The sequence below is a fragment of the Myripristis murdjan genome, chromosome 12 (assembly GCF_902150065.1).
Source record: "Myripristis murdjan chromosome 12, fMyrMur1.1, whole genome shotgun sequence".
NCBI lineage: Eukaryota > Metazoa > Chordata > Actinopteri > Holocentriformes > Holocentridae > Myripristis > Myripristis murdjan.
Window position 1 is genome coordinate 923,872 of NC_043991.1, and position 21,373 is coordinate 945,244.

General features: G+C 44.9%; 1 protein-coding gene and 1 long non-coding RNA gene across 4 annotated transcripts in view; both read right to left on the reverse strand.

Annotated features, from left to right (window-relative positions):
• Window positions 1–21,373, reverse strand: part of LOC115369167 (zinc finger protein 569) — a 64,975-nt gene that overhangs the window by 1,036 nt on the left and 42,566 nt on the right. The window lies entirely within an intron of this gene.
• LOC115368773 (uncharacterized) lies at window positions 418–1,902 on the reverse strand. Of its 3 annotated transcripts, none has more exons than XR_003929075.1 (3): window positions 1,857–1,902; window positions 909–1,030; window positions 418–477 (listed from the first exon to the last, which is right to left on the reverse strand). It is a non-coding gene; the product is annotated as an uncharacterized LOC115368773 (long non-coding RNA). The 3 variants fall into 3 exon arrangements; XR_003929076.1 differs by lacking the exon at window positions 1,857–1,902 and adding an exon at window positions 1,721–1,847; XR_003929077.1 differs by lacking the exon at window positions 1,857–1,902 and adding an exon at window positions 1,336–1,710.

Below are 21,373 nucleotides of genomic sequence, written 5' to 3' on the forward strand. Positions count from 1 at the left end.
AAAGGAGTTCACTCTGTGGGTTTGAACCTGACTGAGGCTCTCTGGTATCTTGCCAGTCCCAACTGTCATCAGTCTCAGCTTCAGAAGAGTGTGAAGAGAGGAGCTGGCCCTCACTAGTTGCTTGGAAATCAGCAGCTGGATCTGAGTTCCTGGCTGCTTCCTCTCCATCAGCTTCTGTTTTCATCTGTTCAGTGGAGCTGCTGGCTGGAGGCTCTGCCTCTCTGTTCTCCTCAGTTTGGCTCTGATGAAGCTGTGAGCACTGAGCTTCCTCTTCATCATCTTCACTCTTCACAGTGACAGCAGTGAAGGGGAACGTGGTGAGATCTTGAAGCTGCTCTGCCTCCTGATTGGTCCACAGCTCCTCCTGTTCCTCTTTAATGTGTGGGGGCTCTGGCTCCTCCTGGTTCAGACTGGAGCTGCACTCCTGCTGCTCAGGGGGAACCTCTTCTTTACACACCAGCAGCTGCTGAGGCATCACTGGAACACACACACACACACACACACACACATTAAGGGAAGTATGTACTGGCTATAAAACTGCAGCAAACAATGAAGTTTTAAGCCCTGAACAGAACCAAACAGCAGAGGCCCGAGTACAGACCCTTGAGGAACTCCACATGTAAATTTTGCTTGTTTGCTCAGGTTCATTGTGACCAGTTGACACACAGTAGTCCCTGTCTTGCAGGTGGGATTTGAACTACATTAAGGACGGTGATTTCCATCTGGCACAACTGCTATCACGGTCAAAGTAAGTAAGGTGTTATTTAAAAGTTAAAAGTTATTTAGGTGTGGTACTATTTGTTGGTCAGTGGGTGGTGTACTCTCCCTTTGACAGTTTATTGGCAGCTGATTGCCAGGTGAGCTGATATAGATCATTTCCTCCAAGTTTGCGTGTGGTGATATTTTACCTGCTCAGTGTCGCCACATCTGAGCTTTGCAGACAGCGAGCAGCAGCTGTGGCCGTCCTGCAGCGGCTCTCACAGGACCAGGAGGCAGCAGTCACAGCATCACAGCCTCGGCTGGCCTTCACCTGGAGAGGAAGAGGAGGACCATTTACTCCCCGTCTGGAAAACACAGACAACATGTGCAGTTTGTCCTGGTTCATCCACGGCATCACAGCCGAGCCAAAGCGCTGCTCACAGGCCGCGCTGCAGTCAGGACTAAATCTATTACAATTACAAAAATATTGTAATTGTAATAATATTCCACACTGCAGTTTGTCAAAGCAACGATCATGGTGTTTACACAAAACACTGCAAAGCACATACAATCCTGCATGTTGCTGAGAAAGAATATTCTTTATTTGTTTATCTATCAGGGAGATAGCACACTGACCAACAGTTTAAAATGTAAATGTGCCAGAGAAAGCCAAGGCGGACTGATTTTCTGTGCAGCCCCCATGCGGCCGTCCTTCCCGTAATTCCTCTGCTATAGGCGCAACAAAATTCAGACTGCTGCTGCACACTCGGCAGCTCAGCTGATCACAGTCGAAGCGATCAAGGTGATTCAAAAGGCTTTCCGTGAGATTTGAGAAAACGTGCGCAGCAAACTGTAGTTACACGCGAATAAAACACCAAAGGAAAAAATTCTATAAAAAGCAGCGCGCAAACATTTTCACACGCCGCTCGCTGCGCACAGAGGACAGGAAGCGGAGCGGCTGAGGCGCACCATTTCCGCGTCATCATGAAAGCGAAACGTCACCAAAACATCCTTTATTTACCATCAGAAGAGCCAAAACACGACAGGGTCGCGAGGTGAAATGTTGACAAGAATATTACGTTGCAGTGTGCGGGTTGAATGACGCGTCTCTGCGCAGCTGACCAGAAAACAGAGAGACAACACAGGAGCACACTCACCCCGAACCTGAACCAGGACTACGGCAACACGACAGGGACAAACCCGGAGGCACCAGTGTTTGTCGTGTGTGTGTGTGTGTGTGTGTGTGTGTGTGTGTGTGTGTGTGTGTGTGTGTGTGTGTGTGTGTGTGTGTGTGTGTGTGTGTGTGTGTGTGTGTGTGTGTGTCACTACATATATATATGTCACAGAATTTTAAGTTGAGTCTCATTAACCCTCATTAATGCTGCTCCAAGGTCTGATTTCTAAACTTACTGATTATCACTGTCACTGCTTTTTTTCTTACTCTTATTGCTTATTGTTGCTATTGTTTTATTTATTTCTGTCACTGTCGTTTCGTACACGTTTACTTTGTAGCATTATTGATTTCACGTCGTCTTTCAACTGATGCAGCCTCGTTTTCTTCTTTTGCCGCTGTTTGATTTTAGTTGTGACTGTTTGCTGTGTGTGGCGCTGAAGTGAGCTTTCACATTTATAAAATGATGATGATGATCTTCTCTACTTCCGGCGCCGACGCGAGTGGCAGCCTTTTCAGCAGCTCCGTGTATGTCCGTGTTTGTTGTTTACTTTTTTGTTTACTTTTTTGTTGAGTTGTTACCTCTATGCACATTTTATACACCCATGCACACGGTTTATTCTGTTTGTTTGTTTTTTTGTTGCACATTTTGCACACTGGCTTGTACTTAGATCTTATTCTGTTGTACTCAGACCTTATTCTGCTGTACTTAGATCTTATTCTTTTTTTTTTTTTTTTATCTTTTTTATTTTATTTAATCTGTAATCTGTGGATACTGCTGAAAAACTGTGAATCTCCTGCGGGATGAATAAAGTATCTATCTATCTATCTATCTATCTATCTATCTATGATGATGATAAATATTGTTCGTCCGACACCAGCTCCATCATTTAATTGGTTGGCCGGGATCAGCCAATCAGCGGCCTTGTTGTTGGTCTGCCCGGAAACAGCGGCCGCCATGTTGAGTTGTAGTTTGCGGTGGAAAGTGTCTGAGAGAGGAAGAGAAGTCCATCTGCTGTGTGTTGTGGAAATAAGTTTGCAGCCATAAGTGCAGCCGTCCGTGCGTGTGCGCGTCCAGGAGCATGTAAGTGCAGCTGTGTGATGTGTTTGTGCGCTCTGACTGAATCTCGGCGCTGTGAATCTGCTCCGTGTGGAACCAGCCGTTAGCATCCAGAGCGCTAGCCGCATGCTAACAGTGGGAGCAGCAGGCCTGATGGGGAAGCAGCGGCTGTCCGGAGCTCACATGTGGACTCTGAGCGTCTCTCTGGACATGTGAGGCAGTAACTGGTGTTTACGTTTGGTAAAGTTTCGCTTCATGGATTTAATGTTGGCGGTTGGATAAAGAAAAGTGGTGAGATGTCCCGGAGTTCAGGGACGTCGTGTGCTGTCCGTGGTTGTACATACAACCAGAGAAAACTGAAGGAATGGCTTAATTCGGAATGCCTTGAACCTGACCACGAACGCAAGAGAAAAGCTGACTGCCCGTGTCCGCGAATCTACAGTTTCCATCGACTCCCAAAAGACGAAGAAGCAAAAATTAATTGGCTTAAAAACCTTAACTTGAAAAAGCCTCCGAAGACTTTGTATGTTTGCTCGTTTCATTTTGTGGATAAAAAGCCATCCAAGGACCACCCGTATCCGACACTGTTTCTGGGTTATGAGAGACCACCCGCAAAGAGAAGACGCCGCCCCGTCAGGAGAGTCCAGAGAAATGTCACAGGTAAGTTAAGTGGGCAAGGCTCGCTAGGTTGGGTTAATGTCGTGTGGTTGTCTCCAGTAGTTGAGTTGTAAAAAAAAAAAATCAGGGGGGATGGTCAATTTTTTTCACTTAAAAAAAAAAAAAAAAAAAAATAGGGGTGGGGACGGGTGTAATTTGAAATAAACATATTAGCCTACTGATGTACTGTCTAAATGATATATTGTGCATCCCCTACACTATTTAACACTCCAGTAGCCTATGCAGAAATATATCAAAACAAGATAATAGATTGGATAATAGACAGAATGTACAGTATATAGATTAAATTCATCAATTCAATCAATAATTTCATCATTAACTGTTGGGCACGTTACTTTGAAAAACGAATTAATTATAGTTACAAGTTACTTCTACTAAAAAGTAACTGAGTTACATCATTGTCAAAGTAATTAATTACCAGGAAAAGTAACTATTATGTTACTTTAAAAAAAAAAAAAAATGTTCAAATATGTCAAATTACTTGGCTGCCCCAGTCATACTGGCCTATAGTACTATAGTGGAACAATAAAATACAATAGATGAACTGGAACTTTTGATATTTATTGAACAGGCCACAACTGGCCAACGCCTTTTGGGCATCTATTTCAGATCAGTAAGTGCAGGTGCCTATCAACATAAATGGAGAATGAGCCCAAACTGCACATAGGAACGTCATGGCGACAAAAACAAAGTATACCAAACAAATCCTTGTTTAAATCTGAATATGAATCGATTGGTATATATATCTCCCCTTAAAGTTAGAACAAGGCATTAAAAAGGCAAAAAAAAAAAAAAAAAAAAAAGCAAAAAAGCAACAAAAAAAAAAAGGCAAAATAATAATAATAATTTAGCACCTGGGTTACAATACAAATTGACAAAAAGAGTACAGAAATGAAAATTACAGAAATGCTAAATGCCACTGTGTGTGTCATCCAGCCAATGGCAGGCAGAATAATAAGAATCACTTCATTGTCATGGTTTTGTTGTAAGTGAGGTACTGAAGTAGTGATATCCTCTTGTCCAGGTGGGGAATTGAACCTCTGAGGCCTGTACCATAAAGCTGGATTTCAGCTTAGCGAGCTAACTTCAGGCTTAACCCTGGCTTTTCTGTACCATAAAGGTGGCTTACTTTTTATCGGGGTATGTTGCCATGGTAACATAAGCTGAACACCTAACCTGCTCCAGAGCAGGTTAAGTTCAGGATAAGAGCTCAGCAGGTATACAAGCCCCACCTACTGACCAATCAGTTTTCTTGGCCTGCCCATTTTACGATAACCCAGTGGCTTGAGGTGCACAAGTTGTGCACCTTTTTTTCCAAGTCAGGCGGAGTATTTTTTCCCTTTCTTTTTCTTTTATAAAATTACTACATTTTACTTAGACTTCTTATTTTAATTCTGTTTGTTTTTCTTTACATTTTTTCAAGTTTGAAGAGAAGAAGGAATTCTTGTTTTTTTTTTGTTTTGTTTTGTTTTTACTCATTTACTCACTACACTGTCCAACCAAAAATTGATCTTGTAGACTGATGTAGTGATTTTTAAAAATATTTTTGAAAATAAATGAGGGGAATTTAATTCAAAGAGTTAAATAAAAGCCTGATAAAATCCAGGCCAGCCTCTGGGCTCCTTTAGGTTTCCATTAGTTTGCTCATATTTAGTATTTAGGCTGGCTGCCCTGAAAAGTCCACATGGGAGTTGATACTAAATGTTTTACAGTCTTTAAGTGACAGTGAAATAATATTTTAACCAGCAGAATAAACACGAGGCGTCAGATGGTTTATAAAATAAAATATCAAAATCAGCTGAATCAAAGTGACGATTCTGACGAAACTCAAACTGAGGGCAGCGGCCCAGCGAGGGTTGCCCCTCACTGTGAGAGAGGGCCGGTTCCTCTGCAGGAGTGTACGGCTGAGTGGGAGACACATTCATTTACTGAACACACACGTTACTGTAGTCAGATCTACTCATGCCGTCATGGTGGGGAAGTAATATTATAATAATATTATAATTATATAGCCTAGTAACTGATCATTAATACTGCTGGTAAAATATTTGAGACAAACTCTCATCTAATGTTAACTGTAAATATCTGTTCCATGTTTGCCACGCTCATAAACCCGAATCTAATGTGACTGAATGACAAGTCCAGTGTTTTAGCAAGCTAGTTAACAATAATCTCAGCTAGTTTGGAGCCTACTAGCCATGTTGTTATTGTGCATGCAACCTTTGGCAACTTTTGTAGGTTAATAAAAAGTAATGATTTAGATTCCTGAGTCTTGACTTAGAGCTCACCTGTAGTTTTCATCTTTTTAAAGTAGTCCCATGCTGACAGTGGAGTGCAGTTAATCCACAAGATGTCGCTCTGCGCTGCAGCTCGCGCCCGTCAATGTATATTCACGCCGCTCCCTCTGGCATCAGCCAGTTACAAATAACAATCATGTTGCGTCATTGCATGTTTGCGTGCCCCAGTCCCCTCAGATTTTATTGTTTCTTTAACTCAACATGCAGGGGATGGAAAGGGGGGATGGCAGTTTTACAGGGTGGATGATTTTGACCGTTTTTATTTCAGGGGGGATGCCATCCCCCCTCATCCCCCCTCAACTCGAGTACTGGTTGTCTCCCATTTTTTGTTAGTAACTTCTCTTGTTGTCAGACAATTTTGACATGATACAACTGCATGATTGAATTTGTTTAAATTCATTCTTGGGTTTAAAGTAACCACAGCAGACTAGTGTCATTATTTGGTGTCAGTGGCATTTCTGTTATATAATGCCGGTCATCACCTGCAGATGAATCTGGTGCATCATGGATCTGTGTGTGTGTGTGTGTGTGTGTGTGTGTGTGTGTTCGTTCCAGTGATGCCTCAGCAGCTGCTGGTGTGTAAAGAAGAGGTTCCCCCTGAGCAGCAGGAGTGCAGCTCCAGTCTGGACCAGGAGGAGGCAGAGCCCCCACACATTAAAGAGGAACAGGAGGAGCTGTGGACCAATCAGGAGGCAGAGCAGCTTCAGGATCTCACCAAGTTCACTGCTGTCACTGTGAAGAGTGAAGGTAGGAAAAGGCTTTATGAGGTATCAAGGAACTTTGGTGCACCAGGGTATTTAGAGATCCTGAAGGTTTGATTTTCAATATTGTCAACAGTACAGACGGTCCACTTTCCGTTAAACTGATAGCGAGATGCTGTATTGAGGTATTGTTTAATAAACTATTTGCAGAACCCCAATCTCTCAGAAGCCTCATACAAAAACATCCAACTCACAGAATTGCAGGCCTTCTCTGCTCCACACTGACCGGTGAGAATTGTAACTTACATTCTCAGATATGACTTAATATATGCAGCAAACAGCTGATGTTATCATGGGCTTGTCTCTGTGAGATAAACTCTGTCTGGTCAGTGTGGAAAAGCTGCAGAAGGAACGTTTGGACTCTTGGCCAAAGTCGATGTGTATAGTTTGTTATCAGTGTTGAGAACCGAGACTGGTCTAAACCAGTCGTTCTCAAACTGGGCGGCAGGACCTCCCCACAGGGTTGTGAGATGATTTTGGGGGTCGCAAGATGATGAAGACATTAGTGAAAGAAAAAAATGTTTATAATATGCAAAATTATCATGATTTTTTTCCATATGTTTTCTCTTGTGAAAAACTGAGTAGTTTGAATATGCGGCCTCAGATAATGAAGTAAATGAAACAACCTGAACAGGTGGTCGTCCTTCAGGTGGACTGTTTACCACTCTGCATGTGCAGCCTGTGACGGGGGGATGCGAGTAAGCATGGGTTTGTTTGATTTGATAAGATTAGGTTTTGGCTTCTTTTGATGTTTTGTCTCTGGTTCTTTTAGTTCTCTGTTTTGCCTGATTTCCTGTGGCTGTTGCTTGACTTGGTTCTTCTTGCGGCTCTTTCAAACACCTCTAAGTTTATGTCCTAGTGTGTTGTGTTAAAAATCACATACCAATAAGCTTGTATTTGAGTCTGTATACAAACGTGGACAGCAACAGCCGCTTAATACTACTAAAACACTGTAAAATTACATAGTTCTGTGTGTGTGTGTGTGTGTGTGTGTGTGTGTGTGTGTGTGTGTGTGTGTGTGTGTGTTTTTCAGTGATGCCTCAGCAGCTGCTGGTGTGTAAAGAAGAGGTTCCCCCTGAGCAGCAGGAGTGCAGCTCCAGTCTGGACCAGGAGGAGCCAGAGCCCCCACACATTAAAGAGGAACAGGAGGAGCTGTGGACCAATCAGGAGGCAGAGCAGCTTCAAGATCTCACCAAGTTCCCCTTCACTGCTGTCACTGTGAAGAGTGAAGATGATGAAGAGGAAGCTCAGTGCTCACAGCTTCATCAGAGCCAAACTGAGGAGAACAGAGAGGCAGAGCCTCCAGCCAGCAGCTCCACTGAACAGATGAAAACAGAAGCTGATGGAGAGGAACCAGCCAGGAACTCAGATCCAGCTGCTGATTCCCAAGCAACTAGTGAGGGCCAGCTCCTCTCTTCACACTCTTCTGAAGCTGAGACTGATGACAGTGATGACTGGGAGGAGAGCAGAGAGCCTCAGTCAGGTTCAAACCCACAGAGTGAACTCCTTTTCACTGATGATGGATCTGATGATGCAGAGAAACCATCTTCCTGCTCTGTGAGCAAGAACACAGGAGAGATGTGCTCAATCTGTGGGAAAGGTTTTACATGGAAATGTGAACTAAACATCCACATGAGAGTCCACACAGGAGAGAAACCATTCAGCTGCTCAGTCTGCAGTAAAAGTTTTGCACAGAAAGGAACTCTCACAATGCACATGCAAATTCACACGGGAGAGAAACCATTCATGTGCTCAGTCTGTGGGAAAATTTTTGCATGTAAAAATTATTTGACCAAACACAGAAGAATTCACACAGGAGAGAAACCACATATCTGCTCAGTCTGCTTTAAAGGTTTTGGTGAGAAAGGTCATTTAAAAGCACACTTGAAAATCCACACAGTAGATAAACCATTCAGCTGTTCAATCTGTGGTAAAGGTGTTGCATCAAAACAAAGAGTCATCACCCACATGAGAGTCCACACAGGAGAGAAACCGTTTAGCTGCTCAGTCTGTGGAAAAAGTTTTACACAGAAAACTGATTTCAACAGACACATGAAAGTCCACTCAGGAGAGAAACCATATAGTTGCCCAGTCTGCTCTAAAGGTTTTAGTGATAAACGGAATTTAAAAGCACACATGAGAATCCACACAGGAGATAAAACAATGAACTGTTCAGTCTCTGGTAAAGATGTAACGGTGGTACAAAGCGTCAGCACACACACGGTGATCCACACAGAAAAACAAATCAGCTGTTCAGTCTCAGTCTTTGCTAAAGGTCTTGGTGATAAAACTAAGTGGTGAAGCTCATTAAATTCAATTGACAATTAAAATTTTTGTTGTTTGTTTTTCTCAAATTGTGGTTTCCATTCCCATGTCAGTTTCATTATATGATACATGTCATTTAGTGTTCTGGGCAACATTTGTCATTCTTAGTTGAACTTATATTGTGATACTCTTTGATGTATTTTATTGTGGGAATTCTGCTTCCTAATAAAAGATCAGAGGACAGCAACATTTCAAGATGTCTCAGAACTGTTTACAGATGGATGAATGAATGAATCAATGGATGAGTGAATGAATGGACTGATGGCAAAATCCACAATATGAGTTGCAAAACAGTATCAGGAATGTTTTTAAATAATAGTTGTAGCATATTTTCCAACCATCCATCCATTTTCTGCTGCTTATCCGGGACTGGCTCACGGAGACAGCAGGCTGAGGAGGCAGGCCAGACTCCTTGGCATTCCCAGGCCAAATGGGATGTGTACTTCCCCCCAGCGTGTGGTGGGTCTGCCCCGGGCTCTCCTCCCAGCTGGACGTACCTGGAACACCTCCACAGGGAGGCTCGCAGGAGGCGTCCTAACCGGATGCCTGAACCACTTACACTGGCTGCTCTCCACCCTGAGGAGCAGCGGCTCTTCTCCAAGCCCGTCCCGGACGTTTGAGCTCCTCACCCTCTGCCTAAGCGTGAGCCCACCGCCTGTATCTGCGACCTCATTCTGGGTGAAGGTTAGAACTCAAGTTATCAGTAAACCAGAGTGAGGTTCTACCGCTAATAATGTCCAATCAGGTGCGTTTGACCACCCTGACCTGGATGACTGAGAACCTTCACAGGACCTTCAGAGGTGTTACTGATCTGGGTTTTCAGCTCCAGGAAGACAGGTATATTAGGGGTCAGTAACCATGGTAACTGGCTCTTCAACAAACCCTGAGTTTCTCGGACTCCTCCCTCCTTCAGGATCAGACAGGCTGCTTCATTTTCTCATTGACTGAGTTCATATCTCAGCACATTAATTAGCCAAAGTTACTGTATGTCCAAATGAAATCCTGATTGGATATTAGTTTGTTACTCAAGGAAAGTTGATGCTTTTACGGAGCGATCAGCAGTTTTGACCTCCTGTTCAAATGTTCCACAGCGTGAGTTCACCTCAGCTCAGAATGAAACCTCTGAGTGGAAGTTATTTTATTTTTTATAACACCGGCTCTGCTTACAAGACAGCTGTTAGTTTGTCAGAACAGTTCCTGTGCTGAAATGTTTATTCCAATGTGTGAGATCATTTTAAATAATAATAATAATAATGATAAAAACCCTGTATGAAGCTTTAGATAGCTTTAGTATCAGTGAATTGTCCTGCTCCGTGCCCAGTGTTTCCCTCGGCCAGTCCTCTGTCTCCTCCAGTCTTGTGTTCCAGCTGCTTCCCCAGGTGTGTCGTGTGTATTCAGGTCCTGTTTTCAGGTCCTGTTTTCAGGTCTGTCTTTGTCTGTTTATTGTGTGTGTGTTGTTTTTTTATGAGTCCCTCATGCCTTTACTCTGAAATCCTGTGTGAAGCCTGCTCACCTTCACCTGCTGCATTTGGGCCTCCTGCTGTGCTTACAGCTGGCACCTTACACACATCACCATTACACACAGAGAGTTAACCAGTGGCGGTTTCTGCCCATGTTGCTGCCCTGGGCGAAATTACTGCCTTGCGCCCTTCTGTGTTGCTACTCCCCCCCACACACACACACTCCACCCCCCCACCCCACAGCGAGAACTTCCCAGGCGGTAACGGCCGCTACCGGTGCCCCTCCAGCCGCTAGAGGCGCCCCTCCCAGAGCAGGGGCGCCAGCACCTGCACAAATAACTTAAACCTTACCTTAAATGAAATCAATCCCCCCCTACCCATCCTTAAAATGCTAAATAAAATAAAAAATAAAATAAAATAAATTCCCTACCTATTCATGCCCTTAAATGACAAGGAACCGGAACCCAAGGTATTTTTTTGTTTGGCCTAAAAAAGTCACCGGCCGCCGTCAGGCGAGCCGGCTGCGTCACCGGTCGGCATCAGGCAGGCTTGGCGCAGCACCGGCCTGATGCCGACCGGTGACGTGCCCACCCGGTCAGGTGACGGATCTGACAGGTGAGCAACGCACACATACTGCCATATATACCTTTCATTATAAATCAACTTTTGTTCATACGCGGCTGCAGCAGCACAACGGACAATGACACACACAACATGGTTGATTATTGACTGCGCAATGTGGCCATTCTCTGGTAATCGCGGCATCAGGCGAACCTATCTACTGGTTTACATATGCAAGTACAATACAGGTGTGTTTGCTTAGACCCCCAATATTAGACGAGGGCGTTTTTTCAGGGCATTTTCAATGGAAGAAATATCGTCTTATATTCAGATGAATACAGTAATAGAAAACTGCTTTGCAGTGCTGATGATTTTTTTTTTTTTGCGCTCATGCCGCCCCCCACGTGACATGAAAAAATGCCGCCCCAGGCGGCTGCCCGCTTCGCCCATGCCTATAACCGCTACTGGAGGTAACACCCAATTAGCCTGTCATGTGCTGTGATTTTGCCTCAGGTGCTGCTATTTTCCAAGTAGTGAGTGATAGAGTGAGCCATAACTGTTATCCCACACATAAGCAACTGAAATAAAGCCACTGAATGCTGCTGAGTCTATAAAGTTTAAATCTACTGTATTTTAACCTCGACGTCTTTTCATGTCAACTGTAAATCATTATTACTGGATCAGATTCTCAGCTTACAATCATGTCTCAAAGCCCCCGCTGTTTTTTTTTTTAAATCTTTAACTGGTTTTTTCTGCCTTGCCCCTGTGTTTCGATGCCTTTGACGGTGGCCTCCCTCACCTGCATAGCCACCTCTTTGGATCGCACATTGAGGTTTTGATAAACAGCTAACAACTGCAAAGGCAAACACTTGGCATGAACTCCAGACCTTTTATTTTTTGCATTTGTCATGGAATAACGAGGGAAAGGCCACACCTAGCCATGAAACTTTCCATTTACTTTTGAGCCTCTGAAAATGGGGTGTCGGTGTGTAAAACTGGCTGTAGTTCCTAAAAGGTAAAGTCTGCACTTCAATCACGTCTTCATTACCCCATTTCATGTCCACTGTGGTGGAGTACAGAGAGTACAGGGGCAAAATTATAAATACCGTGTCACTGTCCGTCCACCTGTTGCCATGGTGAATCGGAAGTATCAGAGCTCCACTGGTAATGGCTTTTTTCAGTCAATACAAAACTTTGCAAGATTCTTGTTAAGACCTACGGCCCTGTTCAGACTGCCAGCCCAAATCCTTTTTTGTCAAGACTGATTCAGATTTTGGAAAGTCTGGACAGGAAAAAAACACATGAAATAGTGGTCAAACAAATGCTTTTTTCTCAATGACAGTAAGTCCGAGCAGAAAAAGTAAGGTATCATGAGAAAGGTCAGGCTTTGGGCTTTCAAACTGTGTTAAAATTACTTTCCAATTCCCGAAATTGCCCACCCTAGAGCGAGTTTAAGAAGTGTGTGTTTCTCCTTCTCTCCCCAGATTTTGGGTTCCAGGTATAATGGGAGTCTATGGGGGAGAGAGCTGGCACTCCTGCCTCGTTAAGGGTCACAGTTTAAAAAGTTTAAGCTACTTTGCTTTTGTATTTACATTTTTCAAAGCAGAACTATTTTTCCTACTACTTTTCCAAAAAAATATGCATGTGGAGTGAAAATTGTGGCCAGGAGAGCAAGTTTAAGACAAAAGTTTTAGACGATTTTTCAGGGCTGCTCCACTCGAGCCCTCAGGTCTCTCACTCTAGCTCACGCAATACACACTCATTCAAAAGTCAGAGGTGGCTCAAAAATAACTCCAAACTTAAACTGTTTTATCAGAGCCCGTCTACGAGGAGCCTTGCCACTCTCCATTAACCCCCACTGTATCAAACTTGGTTGCAGTTCCACCGTAATTCCACTGGGGGTAGGGTGATCGCGGGCGAGTGCAGAATGAATCAAGACGATCTAGCTGCAGACCTCCAGCGTCAGGCGTCTTCCGGTGCAGGCTCCCGTCTCAGGCCAACCTCCAGCGTGAGGCCGGTTGGGACCGGAAGCGCGCACAATAAATTCCAAAATAAAGCCACCTCCAGTGTGAAGTCGTTTGGGACAGAAAATGCGCACAACAAACTTCAAAATAAAACCAAGTTATCGATTTTGTAAGATATTTTTATATATTTAATTAGTAAACTTTGATACGTGAAAGACATCAGTTTCTTAAATATATAGCACTTTTGATGTTGTCTACCTTTTAATTGTGGCATTTACCACAATTACACCAGTAACATCAAATTTTAGTCCTACAATGGGATAAACTCCAGGTACACGTACAAGAAATTTCAAATAAGCCTTTAAGTCCTTCTGAAGAGTAGTTACATGAAAACATCAGTCTATGCACATTTGTTCAGACTTAACAGTTCTTGTAACATTTATTTAAGGTAGTTGCCTTATTTTACAAATTTCTATTGTATTAAATGTCTTCAATGATACACTGTACACCTGATTTGTGTTTGTTTTAAGAGCAGTTAACAGACCGGTTGAATTTGACCGGGAGCACTTAAGTAAGGGGCAAGAGGTGAACACGACAGAGGGTTAAACAGCTGTGGACTAACTGTGATGTTAGATACTGCATGTGATGTTAACTTTGGAGAGTGAAAAGTGTCGTCTCAGTAACACCGCGGCACAAACACGCCTCGTAAAACGTAGGCCATTACCTCGTTTAGGACAGATAACACTACACAAATACAAACATCGTAACACTTATAGGATAATCCATCGACCCACTATTTGATTTATCAATGGCTAGATATAATGTACGACCAGGAGGGGGGTCCGCAAAACAGCGCAGAGCTGACCCGGGACTTGTAGATGCTAAATGCAATTTAGCCTTCAAGTCAATAAAAGTCGTGTTTTGATCAACGTTAGGCTATGTCTCAAATAAATTATTTCAAACAAATTGTCGCTACCGCCCAACTTCCGAGCCTAACTTAACACAGTTCACATATTAAATTGTAAACATGCAATAAACTATATGTAATGTATTGGATAGTTTGAGTGCAGATGACCGCTAGTACACCTGCAAACATAACTCGACTATCGTCATTTTTTGGACTTTCACTTACTGTCACAACTGTCGGTCGTACACGTAAATGTCGGAGTCTCCTTCTTCTTGGTGTTTGGCCAAAATGCCGGAGTCCCTCAGCAGGTGTGAAAAAAGTTTGTTATTTCCGGTTATTTGTGGCCTCACGCTGGAGGTTGGCCTGAGACGGGAGCCTGCACCGGAAGACGCCTCACGCTGGAGCCAGAAGGCTAAATTTGTCTCTTACAACTGTTTATGGTTGAAAAATCGCAAATACTGTTGTAGTTTCTGAAAGTTCAATATGGATTATAGGTTAAAAGTGAAATTAGTGAGAACTTATATCCTTTCGATTTCCTACAGGTTGGGCTGTTGTTGGCCATAACACGCTAGCATTTACTAATGAATGCTGATTGGTCAGTGACGGACTTGCGGCTGTTTACGACCAGGGATCCCACTTGATGGCACCTGGGGTCTGTTTCACGAAGCAGGTTCAACAAACTCCGAGTCTTACCCCGAACTCTGAGTTGATCTACTCTGAGATAGGAAACTCTGAGTTTTTGGTTCCAGAACAGCTGATTTGAGTTAGTTTGATCAACTCGGAGTAGTTTCACCTGGAGTTAAGTGCATGCACCACAGCTATACACTCAGCTGAATATTGGATTTTTCAAGTTCACCTATCTGTTCTAAAAAGCCGTTCAAAAAGTTGACGAGTCACCATGGCAACGGGGAAGCGTCGGGCTGCATTTTTCACCCCAGTTGAATTGGAAATTTTAATGGATTCATACAGAGAATTTGAACATGTTTTTAAAGAAAGTGCAACACTGCTGCAACGGCAAAGGAGAGGGAGACGGCGTGGGAGAACACTGCTGCTCGGGTCAATGCGTAAGTTTAAATCCTAGTCCGTTGCAATCACAATAATATTACAGGGGAAAACTGCTTGAATGGTAGCCTATTAATTTATTTTATTTAGGTGCAATCCCGCGGGGGAGAAGCGCACTTGGCAGTAGCTTAAGATGAAATATAAAAACATTGTTCAGACATCTATGCGTGGTCTTGTAACCATCTCCCAATGAATATTTAATTCTCTGCGCAGTAACACTGCATCTTCATCCATGGGATCTTTGTTGAAAGGACATGCCATGTTCGTGAAAAAAGTCGCCACCTAACTACTAACGGACTTCTAAGGCCTACTGACTGTTTTTTAAATTATTTTTTTTAAATAACAGACGGCAGAACTAATACACCACGCCAAAACTCGCCTGCTGACTGAATGAATGAGGAAGTTAAATACCGTGTGTGGCTGAAAGAGGGCGGACACAGAGAGAAACTCGAGGTTTCATGAGAAAAACCTGGACCAGGTTAGTTTCATGGAGTCTGTTACTGCGGTAACTGACCAAGAGCTTAAGTTACCTCCCTCTGTGAAACAGGCTAGAGTTACCCCTCTTTCTCTGCTTTGAGTTACCTCCCTTTGTGAAATGGAAAAACTCAGAGTTTCCCTCATTTCAGGGTCAACAGACTCAGAGTTTTCACTAAAACTGCTTTGGGAAACAGAGCCCTGAAGACCAAGAGAATCTGGAAACACCACCCTTAAAGAGGACTTTTCTATCAAAGTTGATATTTGTGTATACAGAGAATGTCTAATATAGCGCAGACAGGCTCTGGCCAGAGTGTCTTGAGTGTCTGTCTGGTCTCCGGAGAGGGGCTCTGGAAATTGCCGTAAAGCAGCACCTCTCGCGATATGAAATGTGTGATGTCATCACACTTTTTGAACGGCTTTTTAGAACAGATAGGTGAACTTGAAAAATCCAATATTCAAAAAATTATTTTCAGAGAAAAGTGCATTTTTAGGGGTGTATCCCCATAGGCTCCCATTCATTCTGCACTCGCCCGCGAGCGCCTTCACATGGACAGAGACGTGTTTCCGAGAACTGGAAGTAAGACGAGAGTGCCACTTCTCCCTATATTAGAGATTCTCTGGTTTTATGCCAAACTAAAACATACATGAAAAATTGAAGATGACACCCATAAAGTTGAAGTTCTGCTGACCCATTTAAGCTTTGAATGGAGTCTGTTGGCCAAAGAATAAGGGAGCTGTGAGGCTTTGAAAATGCATGGGTGTCAGCCGATTCCCCATTATTTTTCAATGAGGGCTAAATCGCGATTTTAAATATAAACTAGACTTTGTAAATTTTCTGAAGAAACTTTGAATGTGCTTGCCATCCTTGCGACAACGGGGCCATCTGGTAAATCGCCAGTCCTATGCTGTTTGTAGGTTGCGTAGTGTTGTTGGGGCTCAGGCTAAGTTGATCCCTGGTGTCCTGCATGGCAGGCAGAGACACTGACTACTGTGCCATTGGGGCTTGTGTGGGCAGAGCCAGAAATGAGGCTCTACAAAGCACACAGCATGAGTGACAGAGGAGCTTGAGAGAAAAGCGCCTAAAAGTAGTTGCCAAACAAATGCCTTTTCCTCAATGACAGTATGTCCGAGCGGAAAATGTATACATATGAGAAAGGTAAGGCTTTGGGCTTTCCGGCTATGTCAAAATTATTTTCAAACTCCCAAAAATGCCTGACACATGCAGTTATGGGCCAGTGAAAATCTGGCATGAAAACCTTTTTTTTTTGGATTTGGAGAGGCTCCCATCCAGAAACCAATGCATATATCTGACTAGCCATTAATGCTTTGAACAGTCCATGTATGTATCTCAAAAATCAAGAAGCTGGGGCAAATACAAAGTTGTTTTCTGAAGGCCCAAACATGGTCCACCACGAAACCTGAGTAATTCCCCCCCCCCATTTTTTTAGGGGCTGGCCTGCCTACCAGTTATGATGTATGGAAGATGTTTTTGTATATTCTGAGAGCGTAGGTGGAGGTGTATTACCGTACCAAATTTCAGTTTCCTATGTGGTGTAGTCCCTGAGATATTAACACCTGAAAAGGGAGGAAAAATAAGGATGCGTGAAAATCGACACATAGTGCGTGGGCCATTTGTTGAAATGACATGGAATGACCCATACGGCGACTCCGCCCACTTAAACTAGCCGGCCTGCCTCCGCTCCCCAGGTAACAAGCTAACAAGTTAGCCACATGACGAAGAAACGTTGCTGCTCCACAGACGGATGCAAGGAGACTCATGTTTCTCTGCACACTCTTCCAGAAGAAACACTGTACAGACCAGCGGCTGATGGTCATTTTTTCCCAGGTCCCGCAGGATGTTAGCCCAAATTTGCTCTTCTGTCCGGCTCATTTTAACGCCGACTGTTTTATGAACCTGACACAATACAATGCCAGTTCCACAAAGAAATTTTGTAAAGGATGCTGCTGTCCCCACATTGTCTGGACTAACGTCTACTGCTTTGACTGAGTGCAGACGCTTTTATCTCTTTCTTTTTCTCCACGTTTCTTAGAAAAAGGCTTCTGGACACCTATACATCCCTCTGAGCTTAATCCATTATTGAAACTCGAGGTTATCACTACTTTTAGAGCTGTTTTATTTCACCCGTGTAACTTATCAGTGGCGCAAGCCTGCACTACAGTGACTGAGTATGAGGAGCTCGGCTAACTGAGGGTAATCAGCAGCAAGATGCCTCCCTTTTCCACAGACGACTATGTCAGACTTCTCCAGAAGATTGCGGTGCTGGAAACTAAAATTCAACGGCTCGAAATGAATGTGGAGGTGAATGGACAATATGGGAATGAAACAACTCTAATGATGACCCAACGCAGCACACAGGAGCAGGCTAACGGACAAACCCAGCACCAGGAGATTAGTGATGAAACTTGTTGGCCTGCATTGCCTTCACACAGGAGTGTCTCTTCAACCCCTGTGCCAATGAGAAAACAGCCACGGACGGTGGCTACAAAAAGAAATAACACCAAACCACACCAGGACTCTGAGATCCGCTTGGAAAATAACCTAACCACTGGGCCCCAAACACTGATAGTGAGTGACGGAGCTGTGAAAGACCTAAAACGCTTTTGCAGCATAAAATACACCAAAGTACTGTGTTTTCCTAAAGGCATGGTGTCTGATATCTCAGAGAAAATCCTGAAGATCACTGATGAACATCTGACAGTCAAATATCTCATCATACACATAGGAGCTCTTGATGTTGTGAAACATCAATCAGAGGTACTGAAACAGGACTTTACTGATCTTCTGAAGAAGGTTCAAAGTCTATCCATCCGGCGCCGACGCGAGTGGCAGCCTTTTCAACAGCTCCGTGTATGTCCGTGTTTGCTGTTATTTGTTTGTTGAGTTGTATCGTTTTGTACCTGATCTGTATCCGTGTGCTACCTGATTATGGATCTTCACCCGCTGAAACTCGTTTACTTGAGAAATCAACTACTTGCTCTGAAAACCAAGTCCCGTGTCGGCGTGGTTCTACATTTACCTGACGAGGTGAGGAGACCGTGCCGAGGCTGCAGAGCCGGCGCTAAGCTGGAGGCTAAGCGGCTTGAGAAGAAGTGGCGATACCAACCTACGGTATCTTCAGTAATCATGGGGAATGTGAACTCACTGCCCAACAAGATCGACGAGCTGGCTGCGCTGGTGAAAAATGTCAAGATCCACAGAGAGTGCAGTTTGTTGTGCTTTACTGAAACGTGGCTAACGACTAGCATCCCAGACGCTAACGTGGAGCTACCCGGCTTCAGCACAGTCAGGTCGCACTGAGACAACAAAGCCTGCGGGAAGCGGAAAGGAGGGGGGCTCGCGGTGTACGTGAACACAAGGTGGTGCAACCCTGGGCATGTAAGTGTGAAGATCTGCATCTGCTGCAGGGACATCGAACTTCTGGCTGTAAGTTTACGTCCCTATTACTTGCAGAGAGAGTTTGGACACGCCATTGTGGTCATTGTTTACATTCCGCCTCCAGCCGACACGGAAGTAGCGTGTGATGTCATCCACTGCGCTGTTGATAAACTCTCAACACAGCATCCCGAGGCGCTTGTGTTGATCTCCGGGGACTTCAATAATGTGACCCTAGACAATACACTTCCTGCTTTCTTCCAGTATGTGGACTGTAACACCAGTGGAAATAAGACTATTGACCTACTGTATGCAAATGTAAAGGACGCATATAGGGCCACCCCACTGCCTGCACTGGGAAAAGCTGACCATAATCTTGTTCTGCTTCAGCGTCACTACAAACCAAAGGTGAGGAGGCTACCCACAACCACAGATCATTCAGGAAGTGGTCTCGTGAGGCAGAGCACGCTCTGAGAGACTGTTTTGGCACTACTGACTGGGATGTACTGCAGGGGTCGCACAGCGGGAACATCGAGGGGGTTGTGGACTGCACCACTGACTACATTAACTTCTGTATGGATGTTGTTGTTCCTGTAAGAACGGTGCGCTGCTATGCGAACAACAAGCCCTGGATCACGAGTCACATTAAAGGCCTCCTGAACCAGAAGAAGAAGACCTTCAAAGACGGTGATAAGCAGGAGCTAAAACGCGTGCAGCGGGAACTAAGAGTCCAGCTCAGGGACGCAAAGGAGCAATACAGAAGGAAGTTGGAGCAGAAGATGCAAAACAACAGCATGAAGGAGGTGTAGGACGGGAGGAAGATCATCACCGGCTGCAGATCCAGGCAGGGGGCCACCATTGAGGGAGATGGATGGAGGGCGAACAAGTTGAACAACTTCTTCAACAGGTTTGACCACCCCATCTCACTCTCACCTCTGATCACCCTGCCCCCCACACCCTCATCTGCTCCCCTCCCCCCGCTACAAGTGGACAGATGCGATGAGGAGACCCCTTCTCTGCCTACAATCACAGCAGCCCAGGTGTGTGGAGAGCTGAGGAGGCTTCGCCCCAGCAAAGCTGCAGGTCCAGATGGAGTATCCCCACGACTGCTGAAGGCCTGCGCGTCCGAGCTGGGAGACCCTCTGCAGCACATCTTTAATCTGAGCCTGGAGCAGGGGAGGGTCCCACTGCGGTGGAAAACATCATGCATCGTCTCAGTCCCAAAGAAGCCATGTCCTACAGAGCTGAATGACTTCAGGCCGGTTGCCCTGACGCCACATGTGATGAAGACCATGGAGCGGCTGCTGCTACACCATCTGAGACCACAGGTGAGCCATGCCCTCGACCCACTGCAGTTTGCGTACCAGGAGAAGGTGGGAGTGGGGGACGCCATCGTCTACATGCTACACCGATCCCTCTTTCACCTGGACAGGGGCAGTGGTGCTGTGAGAATTACATTTCTGGATTTCTCCAGCGACTTCAATACCATCCAGCCCCAGCTGCTCGGTCACAAACTGACTGTCATGGGAGTAGGCTCACACCTGACGGCATGGATCATGGACTATCTGACAGACAGACCACAGTATGTGTGACTGGGGAACTGCAAGTCAGACACTGTGATCAGCAGCACAGGAGCGCCGCAGGGGACTGTACTCTCTCCAGTCCTGTTCACCCTGTACACGTCGGACTTCCAGTACAACTCGGAGTCCTGCCACATGCAGAAGTTCACGGACGACACGGCCATCGTGGGCTGTATCAGCGGTGGACAGGAGGAGGAGTACAGGAAACTCATCCAGGACTTCATAGCATGGTGCGGTTCCAACCACCTCCACCTGAACACCTCCAAGACAAAAGAAATGGTGGTGGACTTCAGGAGGACCAGGCCTCACCCGGAGCCCGTAAGCATCAACGGTGCCTGTGTGGAAATGAAATACCTGGGAGTGCAGCTGGATGATAGACTGGACTGGACGGCCAACATGGAGGCTCTGTGCAGGAAAGGACAGAGCCGACTGTACTTCCTCAGAAGGCTGGCGTCCTTCAACATCTGCAAAAAACTGCTGCTGATGTTCTACCAGTCTGTTGTGGCGAGTGCCCTCTTCTATGCGGTTGTGTGCTGGGGAGGCAGCATCAAGAAGAGGGACGCCTCACGACTGGACAAACTGGTGAGGAAAGCGGGCTCTGTTGTGGGCACACAACTTGAGAGCCTGACATCCGTGGCAGAGCAACGGGTGCTGAGCAGGCTCCTGTCGATCATGGACAATCCACTGCATCCACTGCACAGCGCCACCACCAGGCAGAGGAGCAGCTTCAGTGACAGGCTGCTGTCAAATCATTTCTCCCCCACGCCATGCGGCTTTTGAACTCCACCCAGAGGAAATAACTCTTACTATATGCACATTCTTCCTTCTTCTCAGCACCTTAACTACTGTCCCTGCAATCAGAGCGTGGTGTTCCTCAGGTTTAGGTTATTTTTCCTCTGCTGTTTAAATTGTTCATAGTTCATATTTCTATTTTTTATATATTCCTTGTTTATAGTGTATATATTGCTTGCTGCTAT